The 25,700-nt window shown below is 39.6% G+C and overlaps 1 protein-coding gene across 3 annotated transcripts in view; it reads right to left on the reverse strand.

Annotated features, from left to right (window-relative positions):
• The window catches only part of LOC111251734 (QRFP-like peptide receptor), a 61,141-nt gene extending 52,294 nt beyond the window's left edge, over positions 1–8,847 (reverse strand). For 2 of the 3 annotated variants that reach the window (XM_022808640.2, XM_086990419.1), the window contains exon 1: positions 8,300–8,847. The gene's annotated coding sequence lies outside the window, so the exon portion shown is untranslated. The remainder of the gene's footprint in view (positions 1–8,299) is intronic. The other variant, XM_086990420.1, reaches the window with a different exon arrangement.
• Between the last annotated feature and the right edge of the window lie 16,853 nt (positions 8,848–25,700).

Raw genomic sequence — 25,700 nt, forward strand, 5'->3', positions numbered from 1 at the left:
TCCGTAAACAGACAGCTTGACATAACAGACTCAACTCCTAGTTACATTCGTTTCCTTAAATAGATATATGTCCACAGAAAGCTACGGGTTCAAATAACACATGTACACACAGTTCCCCCTTTCACATATTCAGTATTAAGTAAAGGGATAGCAGTCGGACGCATATGTGTACTTTTCGGTATACAATGAAGTAAGTGCGTATGTTGGAAGAACTTCGAACAAGTCCATACTTCACAGATGCGTCCTATTTTATGCTAGCATAAATTACAGCATTAGATAGTGAAGCTATGTCACATTTTCAAAAAGACAATGCCTCTTTGTACTCTATCTCTGCTAAAACTACATTTTACTACGTTATCGTTGTAACTGATGTATAACGATTTTCATGAGCGATTATACTAGCGTTGTCGTAGATCTTTTTTTGGGGGGATTAATTCATAATCCTATATTATCAAGAAGGAAAAGTATGGATAATGATGCAAGAAACGTAGGCTTGAGTTGATTGTACAGTTACGTAATACGCTTGTAACGAGCGGGGCTGTATCTTTTCCAAAGCGGACTAACGGGTCGCGCAGCCTTTGGCACAGCCGAGAGTGTCTTGCATGAGCCCGCGGCAATAGACTTACGCACTGGGAGACCTCCAGTCGTGCCTGCCGCTGTCATGCTAGTACCCTTAGTGATCTGTGTTGTTTCCTGTACCCCGTAGGATCTATGCTTATTTTTCAAAAAGCGGATTCGCAAAAGTAGAAACAAACCTACATTCCGCCACAAGCTGACATACGTCAAGTATACGTACGGCCTCACAGTCCATATTCCTTTGTGCAAACAATAGCATATTATCAGAGGTCTTTTATGTTGTCCTGATAACAAGTTACAAGAACCAAAGTCTCAGTTCGTTTCGGCCAAACTGGTCATGATCTTCTCGAACTAGTTTAATAAAATGTACCATTCTTCGCAGAAAGTAAATCTGTTCATTTTCCATCCTTCTCACGACGTTCGTAATGTACTTAGAGGAGTAGGGAGGAAGGGGTATTTTCGGATGCGAGTTGATGAATTCCCAGCAGGAGCTTTCGGGTTTCAGAGTGCGAACGCACCTGGGACCTGCTGTTCTGATTTGCCTAGCTTCAATAACCTTAGCTCTAATCTACGGTAGCTGTATGTTGATATGCCCTTTTCCGGAGTAGTAGCTTTGCCCTCAAGAGATAGTATTGGGCTTTTTCGGCTTATAGCTTTGAATTATGTAAAATAACTCAGCATAGAAAACAGCATATCCCTGTAACGGTTAGCGAAAGGAGTCGTTTTCGCCATTGTTCGGATACTATTTAAGAACACACGTATATATCTCATATATTTATAGTATATATACTGTAGTAGATCATTATTATAATATGAATTCGCGCACTTATACGGCACTTATACGGAAGAGCCGTAAATTATTCATTCCTGCCATCCAAATGATAATGTTAAGGCAGTTCGGTTCATTTCTGTAGAATCGGTGGAGCACTTGGTAGTAAAGTTGAAGTCGCGAAAGAGTGGTTATTTAAACAGATGACTGAGGCAGAATTCCACGAAAGAAAGCTTAAGCGCTAAATTAAGCAATAGGGGCCTGCCACAAAGGAACGGAAATCGTCACTGGTCCGGATCGCGAGGCAAGCGTGTAGATGTCTGCAAGGGATTTGGTTTAATTACAAGGTCGGTTCAAAGGAAATGTAGGAAAGCTTCAAAGTGAAGCTACATAAATGCTTGTCTCCTCTCCGAGGGAGGCTGGCTCGAGTGAGGAATTTTTCGTCGCTACAGGAAAAAAGCTGGCGAGACAAACTCAGCGAGTTTGTTGTTGCCAGGCGGTCGTTGCAAGATGAACCCGTATAATAAGTGTTATAATTTACCTTAGTAACAAATTTGCCAGCAGAAGGGCTGATCAATTAGTGTTAGAGTGAGTCCCCATGTCGAGTTGGGGTTGGTCGACATTATTTATTATACAAAATATCTGCCGTTTGTCGGCGGAAGCGTCATGAACGAATTGTGCTAGCTCGACAGTAAGTAAGCATCCCTCAGCCTAATAACGGGCATGAAACTTGAATAGCAAGTCAGCCCATCAGACCAATTACCACGAATCTCAACAAGGATGCTGACCTCGCAACGCATCAGTCTGTGAGCATTCGGTAGGTAATAGTTATTGCTGTGAATCTTGGATAGCCAAAGAACTAGGGTTATAATACAACTGTCACAGGCAGAGAAGGACCCCCGCTTAATGGCATGCACTTTTCTGAACAGGGGCGTTTTGGGGTAGGGTATGTACTTGTGCACACCGCTACGACATGTATCAGCCAGAGAAGGTTCGCGCCAAGGGGTGAAATTTGCCAGCAGAACGAGGCAGTGTTTGTCGTCATTATCGTCGAGTAAGGAATAACTACTGTGTACTCTTTTCGTGCCGAATAAACTTCTAAAAAAATCGAAAATATAATTTGTTCTTTCCGAGATCGACGATCCACTTTATCATAAGATTCTATATAACTTCAGGAAAATCTTCAAAAAAATTTCCATTTTCAGATATAAATCAGGAAGGCGCAATAGAGCTTAGAATTGAAAAGATTGGACATTTATCTAAATGGTTCAGAAGGCCATTTAGGACAGTTCCCGATTTTTCATATAGAGATCGACGATCGTCTTTGAGATGAGGGTATCGTGGCTTGAAACCTCTACTTAGGCTTCAACATTCATTCATGTTAAGAGCTTCTATGTCGAAATGCATTTTTAACGCCCCTTTAATTTTAGTGATTTCGGCCTGCTATCAGCCTAAATTCAGTTTGGCTGGATAATTTTTGTAGTGGACATTCAAACAACACTATATACCGGGTCTGCGCTGACCAACATTGCTTGACGTACGGTTCCTATTATATTAGCTGTGAACTAACAAAGGAGTTTCTTTATAAAGAGACTCGCTGAGTTCCCCAGCTAAAAATCGAGTTAAGCTGAACGCAGCTAACCCTTAGCGTGGCATTTTTTTTTTTAGCTCATGCGAAAGAAATGTTAAAATATCTGGCTTGTTTAGGCAACACCTTTAAAAGCAGCTCGTTCCAAAAATCCGGATTACAGTCTAGCGCTCGCTATTTGAATACCTCCTCCTATATTCAAGGATACATTTGTAGTCTGTTACCTATATAAGTGATATTTGTGGGATTAGATGGGATTCATGAAAAGTCACATTTCATTAAAATAAAAAAAGCTTGTGTATTCTTTAAGATCGTCTACTGGGCAAGACTTTTATTTGGCTTCATCGAAAGCTGCGCGGCAATCTTCAGTTTTATTTGGTTGTTTGCGTGAATTTTTTAATCATCATCATTATCGTAGCGGATGTTTTCGTCATCCATCTAAGAATCTAAATGTTTAAAACAGTTCTTCATCTATCGTCAATTGAATCGAAACAAATATAATAAAAAACATTGAGACCGTTCAAAAACAGGTAAATAAGCCTGTTCATCACTGTGCCAAAAAGCTATGTCCCAATGCCTTGTACGTTTCGACGTTTGGAAGCTTTAACAACTTGTAATAATGCGTTTAGGAGATGCAGTCGATGAATAATCGGTGTAATATAATTTCTCTTTTTAGTAACTTGACCCAGTTATTATAGGCCCCAATTTTACACATGGACCAAATTGTCAATCCAGGGAAGTCCTGAACTTTTTCGTGGTACCTACATGCTGAATAGCTATGATTTCTCTCAGTTAGATTTACGACATCGAAGCTTGTGTATGTCTACCGATCCCTCCTAATCTTCCTTTAGGCAGATTACGAGGGATTGGCTTCTTATGCATGACAGTGTCGACGATCGCTTCAACTTGATGTATAAGGCCAAGGTTATTAAGTTTAGAGATCAATCTCAGGTAGATTGCTTTTGCACTTGTCGATCTGATGACGTCGAGTCGATATTAATGATCTACCGTTTAGGGTGACTTGTGACAGATGTTAGAATTCTTGCCTATGTGAATTACAAAAAACCTGAAATGGGGTTTTTATTTTTACCCGTCGAAATGCTGCCCCAACGACACGAATCTGCGGAGGTACTTTTCATCGACTAAAAGTGGTGCCATTTCCGTTAGATGATCGGTCAAGTTCAATTTTCGAGATTAGAAAACGTTATTCGAATGAAAAGTCAAAACCATGATGTTTAATCATAATGGGTTACACGAGTCAAAAGTTACGAACCTTGTTGTTATACTTCTTGCCCGGCCGAATCAACATCATTTCGTTGATGCACAAGTATCACTATTTACTTTAAAATATGCTTTTCAAAACTTTCTAAAGAAAAAAAGATGTTTTCAGACTGTTGTACGTGTCGAGCGTTGAGGGAACTTGTCCAGCTGTCATTAAAAGAAAAGATTTATCTAGTCACTCACCCCTTCATGATCATATACATATATATATATATATATATGTGTAAATGATTCTTTCGATGTTGTGGTGCGTTACATTATTTCAATAACAATAATATAAGGTACTTAGTCCAAGAGAATATATGCACAAATCATTGCCACGAAATTGGGCGTCTGCTCGTTGCAAAATAACAATGTTGGTATGCAATCGATCGGATGTGTGCCAATGTCGTTATTTTACGAGCGTCCTGTCTTCTAGAAGATGCCTACGGAATGTCTGAGCGAAATATTCAATCGCTAAGCTCATTCTGTTTGAACCCTTAGTTGATATCTATTAGTTATTCCACAATTACGTGCAGATGTTTAAAAGCACAACTGGTATATACATCCTATAGTGTTTATGAGATCGACAAATTGTGTTTTGAGTTAGTTCTAGTTGAAGATGAATCTGAACACTTAAGATTCCTGATGTGACCTTGTGAAGCCCTGTTAAACATCCGCTTTTACAAGGCTATCCTTCAGCAGTCACGAAAATCCATTGTGTTACTGAGTCATTCCCATTTGCACCAATATTGACTATAAGCAGTTCGTTTAGCAGAAAAAACGTCGCGCCATTTACCACTGGACAGCTGTCGGCACGTAAGAAGTCCTTTTTCACCGTGGGCTACTATCAATCTACTTGAAATTATTTCATTTAGCCTAAAACCCAATAGGCTTCTGATAACAGAAGGCGAGTAGCTTGTTTTTCCCGTCCAATAGTCATTCTACGTCGCTTTAGCTACTTATTTAATTCTTTCCTTTATCTACTTTTATATATCTAAGGTATCCCTCAAAGTCCCCTAGGTTTTTCTGCCTGCTCGTACAACATGATAGTGTTGTGTTGATTGAAGCTTCCGACTGAACTGATCCTGCCTGTCAATACGTTCGGCCTAATTAATCCACGTTTGTGGCAAAATTGTGGAGGCTCTTTTGTACAATGCTTTTCTATCTTACAATAAGTATATGTATTGTTGTCGCTCTAGGCTAGCTCGGTTTTTCTATACCAAACGTAAACAAAGGTGATTAAATATTTGCTTTAGCTCCTTTTGCTTTTCGGCACAGGAGCACGATCCGATCTTAAGCTCTGCTAGAAAACGGCTGTGTTGTTGTAGTAAATAAGAACCATATCCTTGCAGACCTTTTGAGTGATCTTGAAGTGAGCGGTAGACAATCTCCTAAGCCAAAGTCTCGGGACAAGGACCGCAGGTGGTGAAGTTCAAAGTCAGTTTTCGGCCAGAGATCATGGCGCTACGGATCAGTTGTGCGTAAACCCAAGAAATGGCCAATCGTCCATCAAGACATATATCTGTATTCGAAGACGGATGCGTTCAGGGCGCTTCTAAATAATAAGTCATTGTGTAACGATGTGGATAAACATTAAACGCGCGTTCCGACAAACGATCAGCTAAAATCTGTCTATATTTTAGTGTCCCACCCTAAATGCCCTTTCCTAAGCCTAAAAAAAGCACTAGCTTTATTTCCAACTTGAACGACTGTCTACTACGCAGAACAAAAAGACGAATTAAGATGCCTCTGAATATATCTCTGTGTTTATCTGCCACATTTGCAAGGTTGCTTTTGAAAGATATTGTTATGTGGGGATTCTTATAGAACGCCGTCGAAGGGAACCACTGTCGCTATTTTGATTTTAATTTCGTTGATTGGCGCTAAATTATGAACATGCGACTATTATCTTATTTTACTAAAAATTCAAATATCATGCTTTAATGTTTTTATGCACGTGTCTGCTGCTTTCGATAAATTTAGTTAGTAACATAGTGGGAATAACGGTGTTTTCGTAGCGCACAATACTGTTGACAACTATATCCAAGTGTAAAGCCTTACATATATTTCAATCTCTCGCGCTACCAAATTAGCTAGACGTATTCTCTTGCTCAGACGATCATCTAAAAGAACCCGCTCCGGTACCCTTGTCATGCTTGCTTATGACATACAAAAAAATGATTGATACGGATAAAGTACAGTGTGACATTATATGAGAAGCAGTTGCGATTATTGTAAATAGCGACCTTTTTGGTATAGAAGTTTCTTCTGAATTAAGTAAGGTGCTACTCCAAATGAGTTTGGAGCTTCAATATGCGCCCATTTGTGCCATGTGTCTAATGCAGGTCAGGAAACTATGATAGCAGCATATCTTGCCAATGCGCAAAGATGACGTAAGGTTGTGCCACGCTCAAGGTGTGGTCAATCGCATATGAGTTCGTTGACTGATTGAACATGGAAATACTGTGCAATAATAATCGCGGACTGGGTTGTGGCTTTCCTAGCACGATCAACTTTCCTTGCTGGAATGAAAAACATCACAAGAAAGCGAAACCCTTATGACGACGCTTGCTTTCGTGCTTATAAGTGGAAACACAGCTCCGTCGGCTTTCGAGTTCCCTAGGGTGCACCTGAAAAAAACGTATTCTAAGCGCTGCACCCCTTTAATGCTAAGTGTTATCGAATCCGTCCGCACAAATCACAAAAAAAATACTGTCTTAAGCATTTCATCGCAATTTTTCGGTGTTTCCCAAAGAAGCCATACCTGCTAACCATAGATAACTACAAAACTCATACAGGTCTAACTGGCATTAACTTGGCTTTAGAAGACGGAGTCCACATCGTTCACGCTGTACAAAGGAACTACTAGAGCTCGTCTTTAGTCTATTTAAGGCTTGAATTCGTACAGATGGACAGAATTTTGTCGCTGCTTACGGTAAAAGGACCAAAATCGATGAAATATCCGGTTCGGCAAAAGGTACGTACGAAGGATTATTCATGATGGCATATATCGTCAAAAGCTCTCATAAAACAACTATCTCTCTGTCGAACGAAATCATATTTACAGAAGATGACTTTCTTTCTTCAGTGGACCGTTAGGCCATCATGGAGCTTGATTTTAACAAAGCAGTCGTTAATTTGCGGACAATGGAAGATGTACGACTGACAGTTCGGGTTCCGATTACCATCCTATCGGAAGGAGCAAGAAATAATTTGTTAGCCATCCGCTATTCTAAAAAATCAGCATTAGTAGTCTTGTTTTTAAAGATGTGAGCTCGTTTGTCAAATGACCGATAATGTCAGTTCCGTTTAACGATGCTATCCAAATGAATGTGCTACTCGTTTATGTAATAATATCTGTTTTTTTTTGTTGTCCACAAAAACAAACTCGTACAATTAGGACATGTTCAACCGAGTTTATAAGAGCTGTATCTGACCAGGTTAATCGCCGTAGTTGGTTTCTTCGCATAGAAGATTAATGGCCTCTATAACCTCACCTTTGATCTGTATAGCCCAGCCAAGTGGGGCTATATGTGGCAGCCAATGACAGGCGTCTCTAATGGATCCCAAAAACTAGCGACTTAGTGTTCCCCCGTTTGGTACTCTACACTGGTATGCTTTTTCTTAATGGTAGTGTTTACTAAGTTTTGACTCTTTTTTTTTGCGACAAGGATCTCCGTATGAACACAGATAATGTTCTAAGACTAAATTAGATAACTGGCCGATGTTTACTACTAAGGGTTTACAGAAAGACAAATTTTCCTAGTAAAAACCACTTTAATTTACTAGCTGTTATTCTATAAATATTATAAAAAGAATGTTTCGAGTGTCGCGTTCGGTATTGCAGTTAAGCATTGTACAAAATATACTATCTGGACCATTTTCTTGGCTTCAACATATTTTGAAGCATTTCCGTAAATGGAAGTAAACGCACCACATAGCTAGTCCACGCTATTGTCCGCGTTGTGAACCTTAGTAGTTTTAGATACATACCCCAGACTACGTTCGTATGAATAAATTCAGCAACCCTTTCGAGTAAAAATTATATTTATGATACATTGCTGTTTTCGTTTTTACTATCTGAAACACTCTGTAATAGTTACCTTCATCCAGCTGTTTCACATTAGAAGTAATGCCCCCGCCGCAATCGACAACAAAATGGCCAACACGGTGCTACCAGAAAGTAGCTTGTCACCTTTAAAGCACTAGGTAATTCAATCCTTTTGGCTTATTAGGAATGCCCTTCATGTAAATTGTCGCATCTTCATGTGAGAGATCTTCTTCTCTGTTTAAAGATGCATTCTTCAATGCCAATGTCGCTTTTTGCTTTAATCACTAAACCATATCATTATTAACAGTTTACAAAAATAGTCTTCATTAGATTAAGTGTTTACGCGAACTTTTTTTAGACTCATTTCATTAAGGTTGAACAAGTTCCGACACACATGCGTAGTTCCTCTCTAAAGATCATTATTTTTTTGTAAACTCAAAATATAATTAGATTTAGCGCTTGAATAGATACCGTGATCATGTGCATGTGACGAAAGGCCTTGGCTTGCACATACATCTCACAAATCAAACAGTCGTCAAACAGTCGGGCATATGTACGTCAGCCCAGTAGTTGGAAGTGTTTCTCGCTAAAAGATCGCAAGTGGCGGTGCTTGTGCTTCCAACTGCAGTTGCAACGATCGGTGCCTCCCGCGCTCGGGAGAGGGCGGCCATCGTCCTTGGAGATCTCTTCCCGTTCTGTGGGGTATTGGCCCTTTCCACGACCTTGACAAACTTTCCCTTCTTCGACAAGGATAGTCACTGGCAAACTTGCGACTACGACGATTCTAAATGAAGGCCGGACCATAGTTAGATGTCTTCGCCGATACGTGTTCCTGCGAATCTGTCTACTGAATATGCTTGTAGGTAAAAAACTTGAAAGACGATCTAGTAACTCTATCATATATGATTAGAAAATAGAGTAAACCACCTATCCGACATTAGAATCTATTCCCAGTAGACATACACATTATCAGTTATTCTATATCATATACGTTGACGCCCGAACTATGGTGACTTACTTTCAGTACCTTTACTTATAAAATTAGAAATCGGCGTTCGGGTACCGTCATTGTTTCGATTTTCAATATTATATCTCGTATAGGTCATATATGTAGGTAAGTTATCTTAAAACTGCCAGCACGGACAGATAGTAGATGAATGATCGCTACGATGCATGCATATTTACTGTAGAGCAAAAAAAATAGCTTGAAGTAAATAAAAGTTCAGCAGTTTGATGAAGTAACAGACACATGCTCGAAAAATTTCTGTTAACGTTGGCAGCGGCTAACAGGAGAGGTCTAAGGTATATGTTCAGAGTACTTGAAAGAAGATCTATGGGACAGACTAAGAGCGGCTGACAAAGGATCTGGTTTACAAGAATCGCATCTACTGATGTTGGAGTGGTATTATATATATATATATATATATATATATATATTCAATTAATTTTACTGTAGTAAACAGCAAGCCATATAAGTGTCGACTAATTTATTATAGATAAAACCCAGTGAAATGTGTAAAACGCTAGAGCGCTTGCACAGTAACGACATGTTACAATTTGACATTTTCAGTCACGGACAATCTATGCTTCGAGCAGAAAGTTGATAAACCTGAAGTGAAAATATCTACAGAACGTTTTTTTAGATTAGACACATCTGCGCGCCAATTTACATATACGGTACTCATCGGACGAGACTGGATTGTTTGGGGCTCACACGAGCCACTTACAAAGGTCAATTTTTCTGCAGTGTATCAGCGATTCGATTTACCCAAAATTCGAGAGATCTATGGTAATTTGGGTAACTTAAATGTGTACAATTAGCTATGAAATAATCTTACTTACTTACTTACTTTCGCTCTTCTTCTGCTGAATGACCATCTGGCCGCACTTTTGCAAAACTTAACAGTATTCCTCTCGCCGTGAGGAACTCTCGGACCTGTATGGACCCATTATAATAGTATGATCTAAGTTAGCGCAGGTACAAATCATGTTCTTAGCAGGACGCTCAGATTCAGTCGAATTGCCTCAAATTATATAAATAAAAACAATATTCTAAATAATGAAAGGCGATATATTTGTCAATGAGATAGTAATTTGGCGTAAATATGGTGTTTTCTGTGGCAAGCTAGCCGTCATGAGGACAGGTCTTTTACAATTCCTGGAAATCTCACTGTAAGGACACTTCGAAAACTAACAAATGAAAACTTGACTAGCTGAGTTTAGTACACCGTTTGTTGCACATCTCGATAGTTGCTGCTCTACGTAAATCGAGCATCCAGGACTCGGTCATCATGCCTATAAAATTGCTCTGTTTGTTGGCCCGAATGTCCGTTCGCAAATATGAAAATAAACAAATGCCAAAAAAATACTACTACGAACGAAAATGGCTAGGGTAGAATGCGGGTCTTCAGGACGATGAAATAGGATGATAAAAACAGTTGATTTACCGAATTTCGAACTGGTGATATGTTCACAAATCGAATCTAGCAGTTAAATTACATAGAAGCCTTTAAATAAATTTACCGCCAGAGGTTTTTCATCGGCGCCAATAACGTAGATTTTGGAGGGATACCATACTTCCGATGTTGATGTTGATGCGATCTGCTTTCAATGGCTCTTTGAAGGTTATCGCTCACTTCATGATACATGGATTTTAAGCTTGTCTGCGAAGAGTTGTATTTCTGAAGTACGAGTTTCAAGTAATCAAGTTGTAGCTCTGAAGCCTTCTGTAGTATGAATGAAACTAGACCCAGTGCATTGATGGAGTGTCTTGAGGATATAGCATATTGTCGTAACGCTGATGTTATTGTTGACCTTGCTTATCAGTAGCCTATCAGAAGCTAAGCTAACACAAAATCAGTATCGTGGGCGGAGTTCAAAGATGCCGGAAGTTGAAAGGAAGTTAAATTTACCCGCACCTAGATCAGGATAGCAGACAATGATTGTACTGCTAACTTCAGCAGATCTGACGCGATGGTTTGTCTTCGTGCAGGCAGATCTTAGATAATAGCCTGTATAAGATCTTGAAATATTTACCAATAAATAAGCCATTTCCATAAGTTCTCATTATTTGCACAGCCCATTTTGCACGTAATAGGAATGCAAGCGATGGTCAAGTAGTCATCACCTACAGGACACGTACGACTGTATGCACAAACTGCTAAGATATTGTTAACTTACATTAACGTCATTAAATAACAAAACGTATATGCGATAGGAAACGTGTCCAAGCGCCCTTCGTATAGCTCGACCTAAAGCTAATATTGTAACACTAACCTAACGTAAATTAGATTTTCAATTTGGGCCACATAATAAGGTAGTCATAATACCTCGCAGTTCACTTGAAGTGCTTTTATAGTTACTAAGGGAATATTTTACCTTGAACTTTTTTCATATATATAGGTATAAAGAAAACATGTAAGCTCAAAGTTGAGCTAACAATCTGATAAAAGTAACATTGTTCTGGAGAATCACAACGCTGAACTCTGTTTACCAACTGCAGGTGTTGGCTAAAAAAGAATATCCTATAAATCTTAAGACTGCGTGCCATACGCAGAGCAAAACACTCCCGTGTTAGATCGTTTAGTAAGAAGACGCCGCTTTTTCTATCTGTATCTATGTTCAGTAACGAATGTTGTGGATGCGTTTCGTATCGTTTGATTCGCCTTCAAGTTAACTCCCCATCGATAACGCAGAAAAGGCAGAGAGACATATAATAAGTTAGTGGGAATTTATGCGGCCCCCCGAACATTGGGCCATTTTCATAGAAACGTCAATAAATTCTTGTTTAGACAGTACGCATTTAGAAAAATCGTATTCACCCATTGTTATCGTTTATAAGTGCGGATGTAAAACGCGAATTGCTCATAGGTGCCTCATGGACCGAATTTTTCTATCAGTATCTCTTTTAGCTGCTGTGGTACATGTGTGGTACCTAAAATCATTACCATATGAACCACACAATGGGTTGGTTCGACTACGTGCATTTCAGCGCCCTCGAGTGGAACAAACATCGTAATGGCCAGAGTGAAGTCCTCTCAAAAGAAATGATGGATCAAAGAAGTAATTCCATGTGGCTTGAAGCCGCAGATTACCGGTATTAGGTGATCAGCAGGTGCGCGTGGATAAGTAATTATTAAGTTATAAATATGTTATATCTAGAAACACGCAAAGGTAACCATCTTTTATGTCCTAATCTAAACTTTTGACGACTCAAGTAGTCCACCAGCGGACAACGTCACAGAGCTGGGTATTTCGAGGTGTTTAGTACACGAGCTTGTGTACGCATGGTCATCGTTTGTATAGCAATACGATTTACCACTGGTTAGTACGAATCTTATTTCGATACGATCGTAGAGTAAGAAAGCTACTCGCTGTCGGGTACACCGCTGAGCATGACTCGTTCGCTGACCAGCTGACTGCTTTTGAATAATCCGTAGTCGTGGACTTTTCAACTTGAACAAGGATATACTTGAGTTTTTTCCAGAAATAATTAACAAACGTTCTTAACATGAGGAATCAATTAGAGAGAGAGGTTTAGCGACTCTGGATTAGTGCGAATGACAACGACGCACAGGGGATAAGAATCTTCAACGTAAGGCGGCGGCCAAATACATTTGGATTGAGTCGAGCAAACTCAGGGACACGCTATGGTTTAGGTTCGAAACGTTGATAGTTTTGGTCCGCGCTAGGAGCCAACCGTCTGATATGATCCTTCTTGTATTCTGCGTCCGGTCCAATACCGGACGCAGAATACAAGAAGCAGACACTCGATCCCTATATTATCAACAAACCATTTGTAGATTTTCACCTTCGTTTTTTTTATTTGTTGTTAGAGAATCTACATTGCAATTTGAGGCACAACATAAGTATACGAAAAATCATAAAGCTCAGCGCGTACACTATAATATGCTTGAAATATAACGTCGACACGTTATAAAAATACATGTTTTTTTTTTGCTACAGCAGCAAACGAACAGATGACTGCTGTATTATAAAGTACTTTACGGACCATATTTTGACGATTATTGATCGAAAAAGGTAGCGATTAGCATGGTGGCTCGTCGTACTGTATACAAGTAGTGAAATCTACTTTTATTGGCCTGAGAACTTCAAATACATATAATTTTCTCTATTACGTATTTAGATACAACGTGGTCTCCTACGACGCGATTCTAAATCGTTTGCTAATCAACGAAATATATGCCAAGAAGAGTAAGAACATTCAAGAATAGTCTCTTTATTTAGTTCATTCAGATAATTAAATCGTCTTGGTCAATCACGGTCATATTGACGTGATCTCAGTCAGCTTTGTTCATATACTTTAGCATCACCGTTTGCATGATTTCTCGTATCTAGCATTGCATCTATTAGAATCTGATTACGGAGTTCTCTATATTAACAAAAGCTTTATCTATGTGGCAAAAGAGGTAACTCGATTAACAAACTTTGAAAAAACATATCCTGCGCAGTGAAAGAGTTTGATATCTCTCACTATATATATATACATATATATTGCTGACCAATGCAGCATATCGAAAGTCTAAGCCTTCGCTAATGGCTACCACGTAATTGCAACGGAACGTTCTTCAGACTAGATGCATCGCCTGGAATTCAATCCGAGTGCCTAAACACACGGACTGATTAATTTGCCATCGCGTGGGGGAAGCCCAAAAATATCGAAATTCTATGGGGAGTATTTAAAGATGCATTCAGAACATAAAGCGACGCCAGCAAAAAATCGCGCAGTCGATCTTTGTTACTTTTCAAGTGCTAAATTTCTAGGTGAGATCAAAAACTGTAAAGCAGTACTGCCCCATTAATCAATTTACATCGTTACCTATAATGTTGGTTGTGACTATACTATTTTTGAACCCCCTACACTACCATTAACAGCAAAACAAGAATGATCTGCGATTACGTGAAGGAAATGTATAAGTGCCTTCATACGTTATCGCATATCTGAACTTGCTCATTATCGCTAAGCAATCCAGCGCATATTAGAGTTTATAGAAGCAGCTTTAACGATGATAAGAAGATGTCCATTGGAAAGTACATGATATGTTACGATACGCACAAAAAAAAGTTGGACCCATGAAGAAAATCACTAGTAGTTTTCAAAAAAATGTCGATTTGTTGACCTCGTCAGAGAAGGGCTGATGACGGATGCTACTTCTTGAAAAAAGTAGCGCAAACGAAGGAAGTAGGTTCAACTTTAAACTGTGCTCAGACGTCGACGATGATGACTTGTACCAGACTATTAGAGCGAGGCTTGCTGCCATCAAAAGCCTTTCATTAGAACGGTTGGCATGGTTTAAAATAAACGAATTTGCTTAGATATCGTAAATAATTCTTTCTTTAGCCCATTACTGGATTTATATCTGTATCAATAGGTACAGCTTGTTCGAACGGTGTCTGCAAAGAAGTTGCATATTTCATTCAAGCAACAACTGCAAACGCCTTCAGTCAAGACGTACCTGACATTTGAAGGCCGTCTAGGCGAGGACCAGGCAGCAATTTACTGACAGGTACAAAACTGAAGTATGTTACAAAGGCCTTGAAAACGCTCAATACTATCCTTTTCTAGTTTTGCAAAATTACTGCGATATCTCCGCCAATTGCAGGGGTTGACTTTGGTTAAACCCCAAAAATATCGTTTTTGAGAATCATACAAAACATCGTTGTGTCATTTCAATACTTGTGAACGTTACGGCTAGAAATAGCACATCCACTAATGCCAGAAGCTGGGTCTACACGTCCTACTGCAATAGGCGAACATATATGATTAGCTCTGTGATTTCATGTGAGCCCGTAGCATACGAATAGATAATTTATTTTTCCCAAAAAGAATTGGAATTATTCCTAGTTGATTTCCTAAAAAGTAACGGTTTCTTATACGGGTTCCCGTGTCATGGATGGTTGATGCCTTATAAGTCTATAGAGACTGTCTAACGGAACGATCAAATCATCTACTAAAGCTGATATTATTTCGTTCATTTTGACGTAGTCAGGGGAGCGTAGAGGGAGAAAAGTAGAATACAAAAAGCAAGCTAATTTACTGATAAAAATATGAGCGGTATACTACTTTACAGCATGTTTGATAAAATTAACTGACCAGAAAATTAGCTTGTTAGAAAAAAGCCCATTTTCTGTCTAAGTCACATCCGCGTCAATACAGTCCACTGAAGAACATTTTACATTAACTTAATTTCACTACACGACGACAGCGCTAGATTTGAAAAAAAAAGGCCACATTCCCACTAGAAATGTGCCTGCGTATGAACCGATAATATTCACCGGCCATTTTGCAGATCGTCGTAACGATGAACGAAAGGGGCTAGAAGGCATGAATAGCTAAAAGAGACGCCTTCTGCTGTGAGACCCAAGTTTTTGAGAAGACTATAATAAAGCCTATCGGATTGGCAAGATATTGCTGAAGTGACAGGAGCAGCTACAATATTAGTACCGTTTTTGTTTTTTTTTTTGTACGAACCATGGCTTATGGGAGAAGCCAGTAGGATCCAGTAATAAGGTTTACCTTATGATTAAAGCAGTTAGTACAATCATGATCATGTATTAAAGGTTCCAAAGAAATTCCTGCAGTTTTTTAATACACAGTATAAAAGAGCATCATGATAAGGCTAGACTTCTGGTCAGGAAGCCGAAAACATTTATTTAAAAGGTACTTCCCTTCGAGTGTATATGTCACTGTTATAACATCAGTCCTCGCTGGCGAACCGCATTTAAATTATGAAGAAATTTATCCTGTAGCTACACATACAGATTAGCAGTTAGCCTCATATCAATTGTCCAGTCCTGTGGTATAGCAACCCTGCGCACCGGTATAAATTGTATACTTCAAACGTTAAACAGTACAATACTCGTCACCATCGAGATCATGGTTAGTTTGACATAAGCTGGAAATACCGTATAGTCATTCAACGTATAGGTTAAAGCCAATTTCTAAATCTGCAACTATTTCAGTATTTTTTTTTTTATATTATTAACACATTTAGTAGTAACGAATAGGCGGTGCCAACATATTTAAAGATAGTTATGAGAAAATAGATGAAAGATGCCCATAACGTATTCGCAATATATACGTGTATATATTACGAACGAGAGTTCTATCTCGAAAGTACAAGGGCGGAAACAGCTTGCCGTAAAAACCCTGTATTTGACGAGGACTCTAGTAACAGCAATATCGCAAATCGTTAGTTTAAAAAACACCGCGGCGAAAATGTTATACTCCAGTGTGGCTGGATTCGCATTAATCAGTTGAGATTAGTAAAAAAAAAAATAGACCATTTTAACTACACGATAGCACTCGGCCTCACACGGCATGGTAGAAAAATGGTGGTTCTCTGTTATCTGCCATATTTGCCAAACATTACTACCACTAATTACTATACTTCCCAGAATGTTTACAACTTATTTACTTATGCTATCAAAACTACATTTTGAGGCTTCCTAGACTCTCGTACCACAGACTTCCGCAACAGGGGAACAACGAAGTTACCACTGGAATAGTAGAACTTCGTATATAAAAATGACGCGTATTTAGACTTGTGACGAAAGGGGTAGGCCTATGTTCGAAAAAGCGTAGCTCATAATGTCATGTTTTGTACTAAACGACCCGGTATATATGTTCAGCTGCAGTAACATACGCTTCGGAAAGATTGAACACAATATATTTTTAGGGTAATTAAGATGATAGGGTTCCAAATGAAATTGCTTGAGTATATCGAGAGGCGTGTTATTTGTTGGACTGTTCTTTGCGTGTTTGTACACACTTGATTTAATGCATCAAAATTTAGATTGGCGAATAGTCTATAGTAAAAGCCATGCGTTGGGTTGCCAGTTAAAACATGGAGACTCGCGCGGTTCAGTGTTATCCATTAATGATTTAGGAAAGCTCTCTACCCGTCAAACTTTGTCATCTCGAGTAGCGAAGCATCCGAAAGAAAAGTGGGCGATAGGCCAAAACGCTGTTTCAAGTCGATGAACAGCGGTGTCCTAGGAAAGAGGTAAACTAACTAATTTCGTACCGTAAGGTGGGGCTCAGGGGCAGGCTCAAAATAGGCAGCTTCGAACCTTTTCAGTTGTTCCACGTTCGCATTTAAGCTCTATGGCATAAATAGCTTAGGCTATTCTGAGATTGGTGGGCGATAGAAACTGAAAAAATAGGAAAATGACCGATGGTAAACGTCGCTATCGTTAGCCCTCTGCATTCGTTTGCGACGTGCAACAATGGGCCTCCTCCACCGTTAAGTAAAACGAGTCAAATGAAAGTGTACAGTGAGCTCTACTGGGATTACATATAGTCGTGATAAAGCTTGACAGACTTGAAAACAACTTCTTCTATAGATAACTAAATCGTCGGCCTACATTACCTCAGTGAGGTTTCTGGGCCTTCGGAATATCGCTTAAAGGTCCTTTCGAAAGATCGCGAAAAACAGAGGAGTAGTGTTACTCTTCTGCGAGGCGTTTGCGCCTTCCTCGTCTCGCCACTGTCGATTTTTAGCTGGTTTTCTTAAAGAAGGGCTACTGTATGCTTCATAATTTTCGTACGAATTCCTTCTTCCGCCGGCAATATTAGACTGGTGTCTTTTCGGCCGCCTTGAAGTCCACAAACACAGCCAATGGTGACTGTGCTTATTTAGCCATGTCATCGTTGACATCGGTCGGCAAAGCCTTACAAGCGCTTGTAATTTATTAGTCGCTCGTACCGTTTGTTTAGAATGACACTTAACACCTTCAGGAGCCGACTTAGCCGTCATTATTAGGGCGACTAAAATTTTATAACACTTTCTCTTTTTCGCAATACACCGTTACGAGGCTGGCAGGTCCAGATTCCCTGTAGGCTTTGATAATTAGATAGGAAGGTGCGCTTTCAAAAGCATTCACTAAACAGCGCCGTCCGGCCATAAACCACAATGAAAGCATTCTTCATGTGCTCGTCGCCTATCTGATCCAGATCTGTTGCTTCACTGAAGTGCTACTCTAAACAAGTTTGGATAACGTGCATCATTACTTCGCTGATGTCTCTCTTCTCGCTAATCATTTACTCCCAAACCGCCAAAATCACGGGAAAGCCTCGCAGTTTCTAATCGTTCAATCTAAACATAGCAGGAAAGTTAAGCTGATTGGGTACGAGGTTGAGGTTCTTCGGGAGAGCCATATGTAGGGCCCTAGCTTAGCTTCACGAATCAACTCCGAATTATAACGCCGTCGTAGCTAGACATAGGTCTTCCAGAATTCAATTTCCAGGCGGATTGAAAGAGGTCTTATTCCTGCACTCGTTTTGACCCTTTTGGCCTAAATGTATCAGACGTTGTGTAGGAGGTCAGTGCAGGAAAGATACTTTTCTGGTTTTTTTCTATGAGCGTTGACGTGTCAGCGTTCTGATAATGCGAAGATAGTAAGCTTTAGATCTGAGATTTTCGTTACAGACTCGCGGTGCCCAACAGTACGTGACAACCTTGTCTCATCCTGCTAAGTAATAGACCTGATAATAGCAGTCCTTAGTGCAGAGGTCATCTCATGCGAACCATTGTATGTGCTTTGGTAGTTGCGTATGCTCTGACGAATTATTACAAGGACTTTACTTATGAAATGGAAATTCTGCCAGGACCTTCGATTTGTCGCATAGATTAGTTGACGAAGTAGACTGAACCGTCAACCACACCGTTAGCTGGCTGTGACATGTGTGCAGTGTCTCAAAGAGAAACTGGCACCCGGAGTGCCTACAGGAGCCAGACCTCGTGCTCAAGGTCACACGTACGCTCGCCGCCACTTGTCGCACCACAATGCAACGTCGCCTCGACAAGAGTAGTTCTATCCTCTTTCTCTATTTCAGCCTTTAATATTCGGAATCTTAATGATGCAGGCTCTGGCTAAGGTAATTGTTCGGACAAGATCCTATTTCGCGGGCCGGAATCCAACTTGAGGAGGCATTCGACCACAAAGGATGGTCTGTATTGAGCTTAATCGTGTTATTGTCCGAAGACAATAAGAATCAATAAGAATTGCCCAGTGAAACTGCGAAGGCGTAGCAACACTGTAACTTCTCGCAGCTTCGGAACTGTAAAATATGGACCCCTTAATGTTAATCAAGATATGAGCTGTCATCACGTTTGCGCTGCAGGACTTTTACTCCGCGTACTTTGCTCAGAGAGACACCGATGCAGAGCTCTCCAGTAGAATCTCAACTTGCTACAACTACTGGGTTAGCGGCCTTCCGATAACCTTCGAAGGTAACGTTATTACTCCGAATGAGTCTAACTGCAGTCTTTGAGCCATTAACGTCCTCCGGGGACTGGGTCGACACTCATCCTCATCGAACAGCTGCTGGACAAACTGCGTGTGCTGTGGCTACCATCTACCGTGTAGAAACTCTGTTGAAAGAACTTAGACTACATACAGGCGCCCATCAAAACTGTAGCCGATTTCGGCTGCTGGGCTATCGAGTTTCCGTTGACACTGACCTATGTTGATCACAACGGAAATTTGGTCGTCGACGTTTTCGTGACGAATATACGCGTAGACAAAGCAGACATTTTACTAAAAAAGCGCCAAAAGGATTCAAGAAAGACATACTTTTTGTTTATATATAAATTAGTTTGGGAATAAGGTTCTATGAACGCTTGATTGTAATAGACAATAATCGCAAGCAAGAAAAAATTACAGATCATATTCAAGGATAACAACATGATAAATAGGTTGATAAACGACACTGTAGTATTGTAGCTGAACTTTCTCTTACGAAAATAACGATGGGCGCGAGTTTTAACAACTAAATTAGAACTTATACTTCCTGCTTTAACCATGAAATTAGACAGAGAAGAAGTATGCCACAACATAACCCACATTATAAGGAACTTAAGCTTCATCAAACTGTGATACTGTCATCGAACGGACATAGGACGACAGCGAACGGCTTTGAGGCAACATTGCGTAACGAATTCTCTTGACAGAAATAAATAAAATGCCCGAGGCATGTATGGCAGTCTGGTAAGCCATTCCCTTAGAGCCCCTAACTTAAGAACTTGAGTGCCGGGACCAAACGATAAAATTAAGATAAAGATATCAAATTGTTTAGCATACTGAGTTCAAAGAGTTACAATGATACAGCCACGGTTACTACTGATGAGTAGACAAGCGAACAGAGCGGGCCTCCCTTGTACAAACCAATGTCAGATCAACGGATGACGACGAGAGAAAACTTTCCTTCCAAATAGTCTTAGGTTCTCAGAATGAAACAAAAATAACTTACACAATTCTATACAATGCAATGAAAAAAAAGAGCATGAAACAACTAAATCGCATAAGACGGGAGTGTTTGGTGGCTGGGGGATCTACTAGAAAGCATACGGTGTAATCCGGATGTGTTTGTTTATCGCATAGAGGCTTGTACGGCATAAAAGAAGCACCGTGATCTTTTAACCTCTCACTGGCCGTATAAGTTGCTGAGAGAATAGTCTGTGCCTTGTATCCCAGACGATCCATCCCAGTGAAGAGTTTTAATAGAGATTTAGAACAAACTTCTTGTGAGTCTCTGTACAAATTAGGGATAATTGAAAAAAAAAGGCATTCGTTTCTTTGCGAATAGTCAAGCTAGTCATCGAGCTTTGATGCTTTCGACGGGAAAACTGATAATTCAGACCATCAATAGAAAAAGACGGTTACTACGAAGCCTGAGATAATTTTGCAATGAATTTCACCCATCGCATACGTTCATGCATGTATCCGCATTGTGCTTGAAGTAAATAGAACATGTGACGGCGAAATCAAGTGTCCGTCCCTAATATTGACCTACAGGACAGTGCATAATTGAATGGCGCATGTATTTACGTCTATGTCCAGCATCATAGGCCTAGTATAGTTCATAGAGCCGGCCCATACGTTCGGTTCGAAGGTTAGTTGGAATTATCAACGCGCTCATCCCCTGCATGTCAGCTCGTTATCTGCTGCTATTTCACTCAGTGTGCCTTGGTATGAGAAGTTCTTTTCTTTCTCGTTTCTGTTTTTTTTTTCTTCCTGAATTGTTCTAGCTAACTGGTTCAGAACCATACAATACGATGGCTCTTTTTTGACTTAATCGATTCATGGATTAAGGACTCAGTGGTAATGATTGATTTGGGCGAGTCCGCTTCCTTCGAGCCTTTTAGAGTGTACTTCATTTATATATCGTGTTTCGTTAGTTTGAGATACGTGCATGCTATATATTTTCTACAGGAGCCTGTACTTTTCGTAAGTATGTTCTCTAGCTACTGTATGTGTTATTATCGAACTTTTTGCACGTTATCGGAAAGGTTCTTTACTCGTTCTTAATTTTTTTTTTGGGTGCTGTTAAGGTGTGTAGTAGTACTTCCAATAGTGCCCGATGCTAATCGCGTCGATTTTAATATTTGAACTGTATTGTAAAGAAAATCAGCCCGGTCTTTGGTTGGTGTTAGTCTCGTTGGTCATCGGTGAGAAACCTTTGCAACTGGATTTTTTTGTATGTGTTATCGCCACTAACTTTTATTCTGTGTTGCTTTGAGTTCTTCTTGGGTATCTTTGAATTTATGAGTACCCTGAAGTTAGTCGAATACGGCAGTTCCGGGGATAATCGTGTGTTGTTACCCCCTTCCAGCCATTTGTGGTAGCGAATAATTTTTATTTGAGTAAACAATGATTTCCTATGAGTTCTGTTTGGAAATTTCGCTAATTTTAATCCGAACATTTTTAGATCTCGGTCGCTATTATTATTCTTTACATTTTGCTATCCGTATATTAACACAGAATGCAAAATAGTTCAACATGAAAGTACTAATAGAAATCAACCGAAAAAGGGGGTACCAGGCAAAGGTAAGCGGATTTTTACCAAAAGTCAATGCGTTGTCTGGCATAGGTGTTGCGTTTGTAAGTAGCATGTTATAATTGTTGTTGTAAATTCATTGCTCAGCCTCCATAGCGGATCTCGCAGTTGTAGGCTGGATTATGAAATGGTCAGGTTACTACCGTAGACACGACTTTATTGGACATCTTAAATAAGGTCCGTAGCATCTCAGGTACAAATTCTTAGTGCCAACCGCCTGTGGTACGACCGTGGAATTTATTTCACCACTTTTCAAATTTCCAACAGCGTGAACTTAGTGAAAACTTGATAAAAAGTTGGCTTCAGATCATACAATAAGTGAACTAACAATAGAGAAATATAGAATTTTACAGCCAAGAATTCTTCGATTAACGTATGAAATCTTCTGTAGATATAGGTATCGATTACTGTTCGAGTGCTTCTCCCCTGATCGTATCGACTGTGTAGATGAGTTCGACATTGAGCCCTTAGATTGGCCTGTTGTCTTCTGCAAAGTCATAAAGGTATAGGCTGTTAATTTCGAACTTTGATCTGTGTTGCGAGTCAGCCTTTTTGCACTGGGATCAGCAAATGAATAGCAGTCTTCTCGGAAATTACTATACGTGATAATATCATTCGTACAAATACAATGCATGAATTACACGAGTTACTCTCTACTAAATGAAGAATAGCGATGCTTTGAAAGATTAAATACTGCAGTGTTAACATCGTGGCCACTTTTCCTGGCCTTGGTGGTTTTAAGCCTGACAGGCTTGTGCTAACTACGGTCCCATTCTAGGATATTGCCTTAATGCTGGCGTCTAATCTAAGGGCAAAGTTGATTTCAAAGCCAGACATTACATATAGAGCTCCAATAAGAAATTCAACCGAAAACATTGGCTTAGAGAGACTGCCTCGCTCGGTCAACACCTCAGGAACCTCCAAATATTAATTCAGTGGATTTGCGTCATCCTAGTTAGTGATCTCTCATATGCTATTGTTTGTTTATGAGATAGTTAATATCTGGAGAACGCTTGCAGATATTCGACGTTTCTCTACCAGTTTGTAGGGTTAGCGGTTACTCGGCACTATAAGACATACGCAACCTAAGCTAGTGTCGGCCAGCGCAATGCCCTTATTAAGCGACATGTAAGAGGTAACTAATAACTAAACTATTATATGTTATTTGAATTAACTCAACAATCTGACAATATTTCTGAGAGAGTTTGCAATACGAGTGTTCCAAGGGTCAGCTACAGAAAAAGTAAACATCGGCAGACATAGGACTTCATATTGATGCTTTGGGCTATCTGACAAAACACCATAGGCAGGCCAAAAGCTGTTTAAAAACCTAGTTACGTTTACATATTCCAATGTGAATTCTGTGCATGTTCGATTTCAATACAGGCCACTATCGCAGAGAGACGAAGTTAGTCAGATTAGGTCTAAAATTCACTAGGGATTTTACCACAAATGAAAATAATTTTTTTGTTCCTCGTATTGAAAAAGAAAAGGCGATTCATATGTTTCCTTAGAACGTTTCATATAATTCGATGAAATTAAGTTTGATACATTTTATCGATATCTACGAGACAGTCAGTCACCGTTGGCCCTTAGTGCAACATATAATATTAATTATTAGACTTTAAAATCTGTACCACTGTATAATAATGTAATACGAGTCAAATCTGTGTTTAGTATTTATTTTAATACCTTAGTCCCTGAGAGAGCCGTTACATGGCTAAATAAAAAATATAAAGAAAATATTTTTAAAAAACGTTTGGATTAAAATGTGTTATTGCTCACAACTGAAGCTACTTATCGTATACTTAGCACTAGGTAGTGAATATTATCGCTGTATATTTTAGCTCTAAAAATAGGCGGCGTAAAATGTCATTTTGACATGATTCAGGTCTGTCAGATGCATGCACATAGAGTTCCTGTAAAGCTACTTTTTTTCTGTACAAATAAAACATACTCCTAGGCATAAAACAAAGTTATGCCTTGCTTATAAAGGAATTCTCTATATTGCGGACAATCGTTACTTCAAACCTCTGTTATATCATGCAAAACGCAGATTCTGAATTTTATATGTAAAAATCTGTATCGCTTATGTATGCTCGTATACCATGTGTAGTGGATTCGGATGTACAATGATGACTGGCCGCTCAGGTAGAGTTTGTGAATGACGTAAATTAAAAACAGTTGAATGCATTCACATAGATTTTTCGTTATTACCAGATTAAGATTTTAATGAGACGTAACATTAAGAGCGGGCTCTCTTGGTTTTTTCATGGCATCTATTCACTGTACCCATTTTTTGGCTGCTTCTTGGCCTCCATCTAGCCTTATCTCTAATATCACCGCGCAGATATTTTCCTTACGTTTGTCCACCATCCATGGGCTGTCATCGTACGTCTCACTGATTAGGTACCCCACAAAAAGAAGTCAAGCATAGTTATGCCACATGCTCTAAACAGCTATTCGAAGTCGCTTTGCGAACCAGCGGCTCTTCGATGTTATCCTCTAATAACGCTTATTAGTTACCTGAAGACGTAGGAAAGCACATGTCTTGCAAGCGCCTTTCAGTAATTCGGGGTATGAGAAAGCCTGATGTCATCTTTTGGTAAGGAACAGAGTTTACAAATTACAGCTTCGTCAAAAAAAGAATCAATGATGCTTCCGGCCCACATTCGCACTAGACAGTGTTCCTTTAAGATGTAAACCTTTCCTGTAGGTAGCCCGAAGGTCCCCAGTCTACGACAATCGACGAACAGTGAACAAGTTTAAAGGAAATATCCATGCCGCCGATTCAGAGGCATGGCAGGCGTATACGAAAACTGATTGAAACGATTAAAGAAGCCAAGGGTTCAGGGGTTATCATGTTCCTACTACTTATCGAAACACAAACATGTATTATGTTGGTTAAAGTTAGAGTTCACCTAGTATTACAATTTCAACTGCACTAATTGAATAGCAGTTCGATACATTGAAGTCCGTTGTCGTCGATTTATAGCTGAGCGAAGGATTCTTTTCAAAGAAACGCCGTAATGTAGAAGGGTAAATTGATTTAGCGTATGGAGAATGTATGAACGCACGCGTGATGATTGCACGAAGTAATTTTATAAAAGAAAAAGAATGAACCTTTGGTGCTAATATCTAGTTAAATGGAGTACAGTTTCGGCCGTCCAATGTACGTTGAACTGAACAAAGTGGAACGCTTGCGCGGGTAAGACACAAATTGTAGCGGCCAGCTAAACGAGGTACCATTTACTAACCACTGCCTGAAGACGAATCAAACTTATCCGCCAGCGTGAGGCTCTTCTCTCTCTTTAGTGCTGACTATGTTGAGCTATTGTAGCTTTGATGCCGCAGGCAGATAACTACGTCGCAATTCTATTGTCTTCATCATTCTAAAGCTCGCCTGCCCATAATTGCTAAGTGTGAAAGTGACTTGTGCCAACTTCTACGGGCTCTGTTATTATCTACGCAGTACATTATGCCTTTAATACGCCGGAATAGAAGTCTTGATAGTGGCAACAGAGTTAGACTCTCCGGAGCTGTCTAGAGAATCAAAAACCTTGAAAAGCTTGGTTTTTTAGTATTTGTTAGA

Source organism: Varroa destructor, unplaced genomic scaffold, assembly GCF_002443255.2.
Source record: "Varroa destructor unplaced genomic scaffold, Vdes_3.0 BEIS01000005.1, whole genome shotgun sequence".
Classification (NCBI taxonomy): Eukaryota; Metazoa; Arthropoda; class Arachnida; order Mesostigmata; family Varroidae; genus Varroa; species Varroa destructor.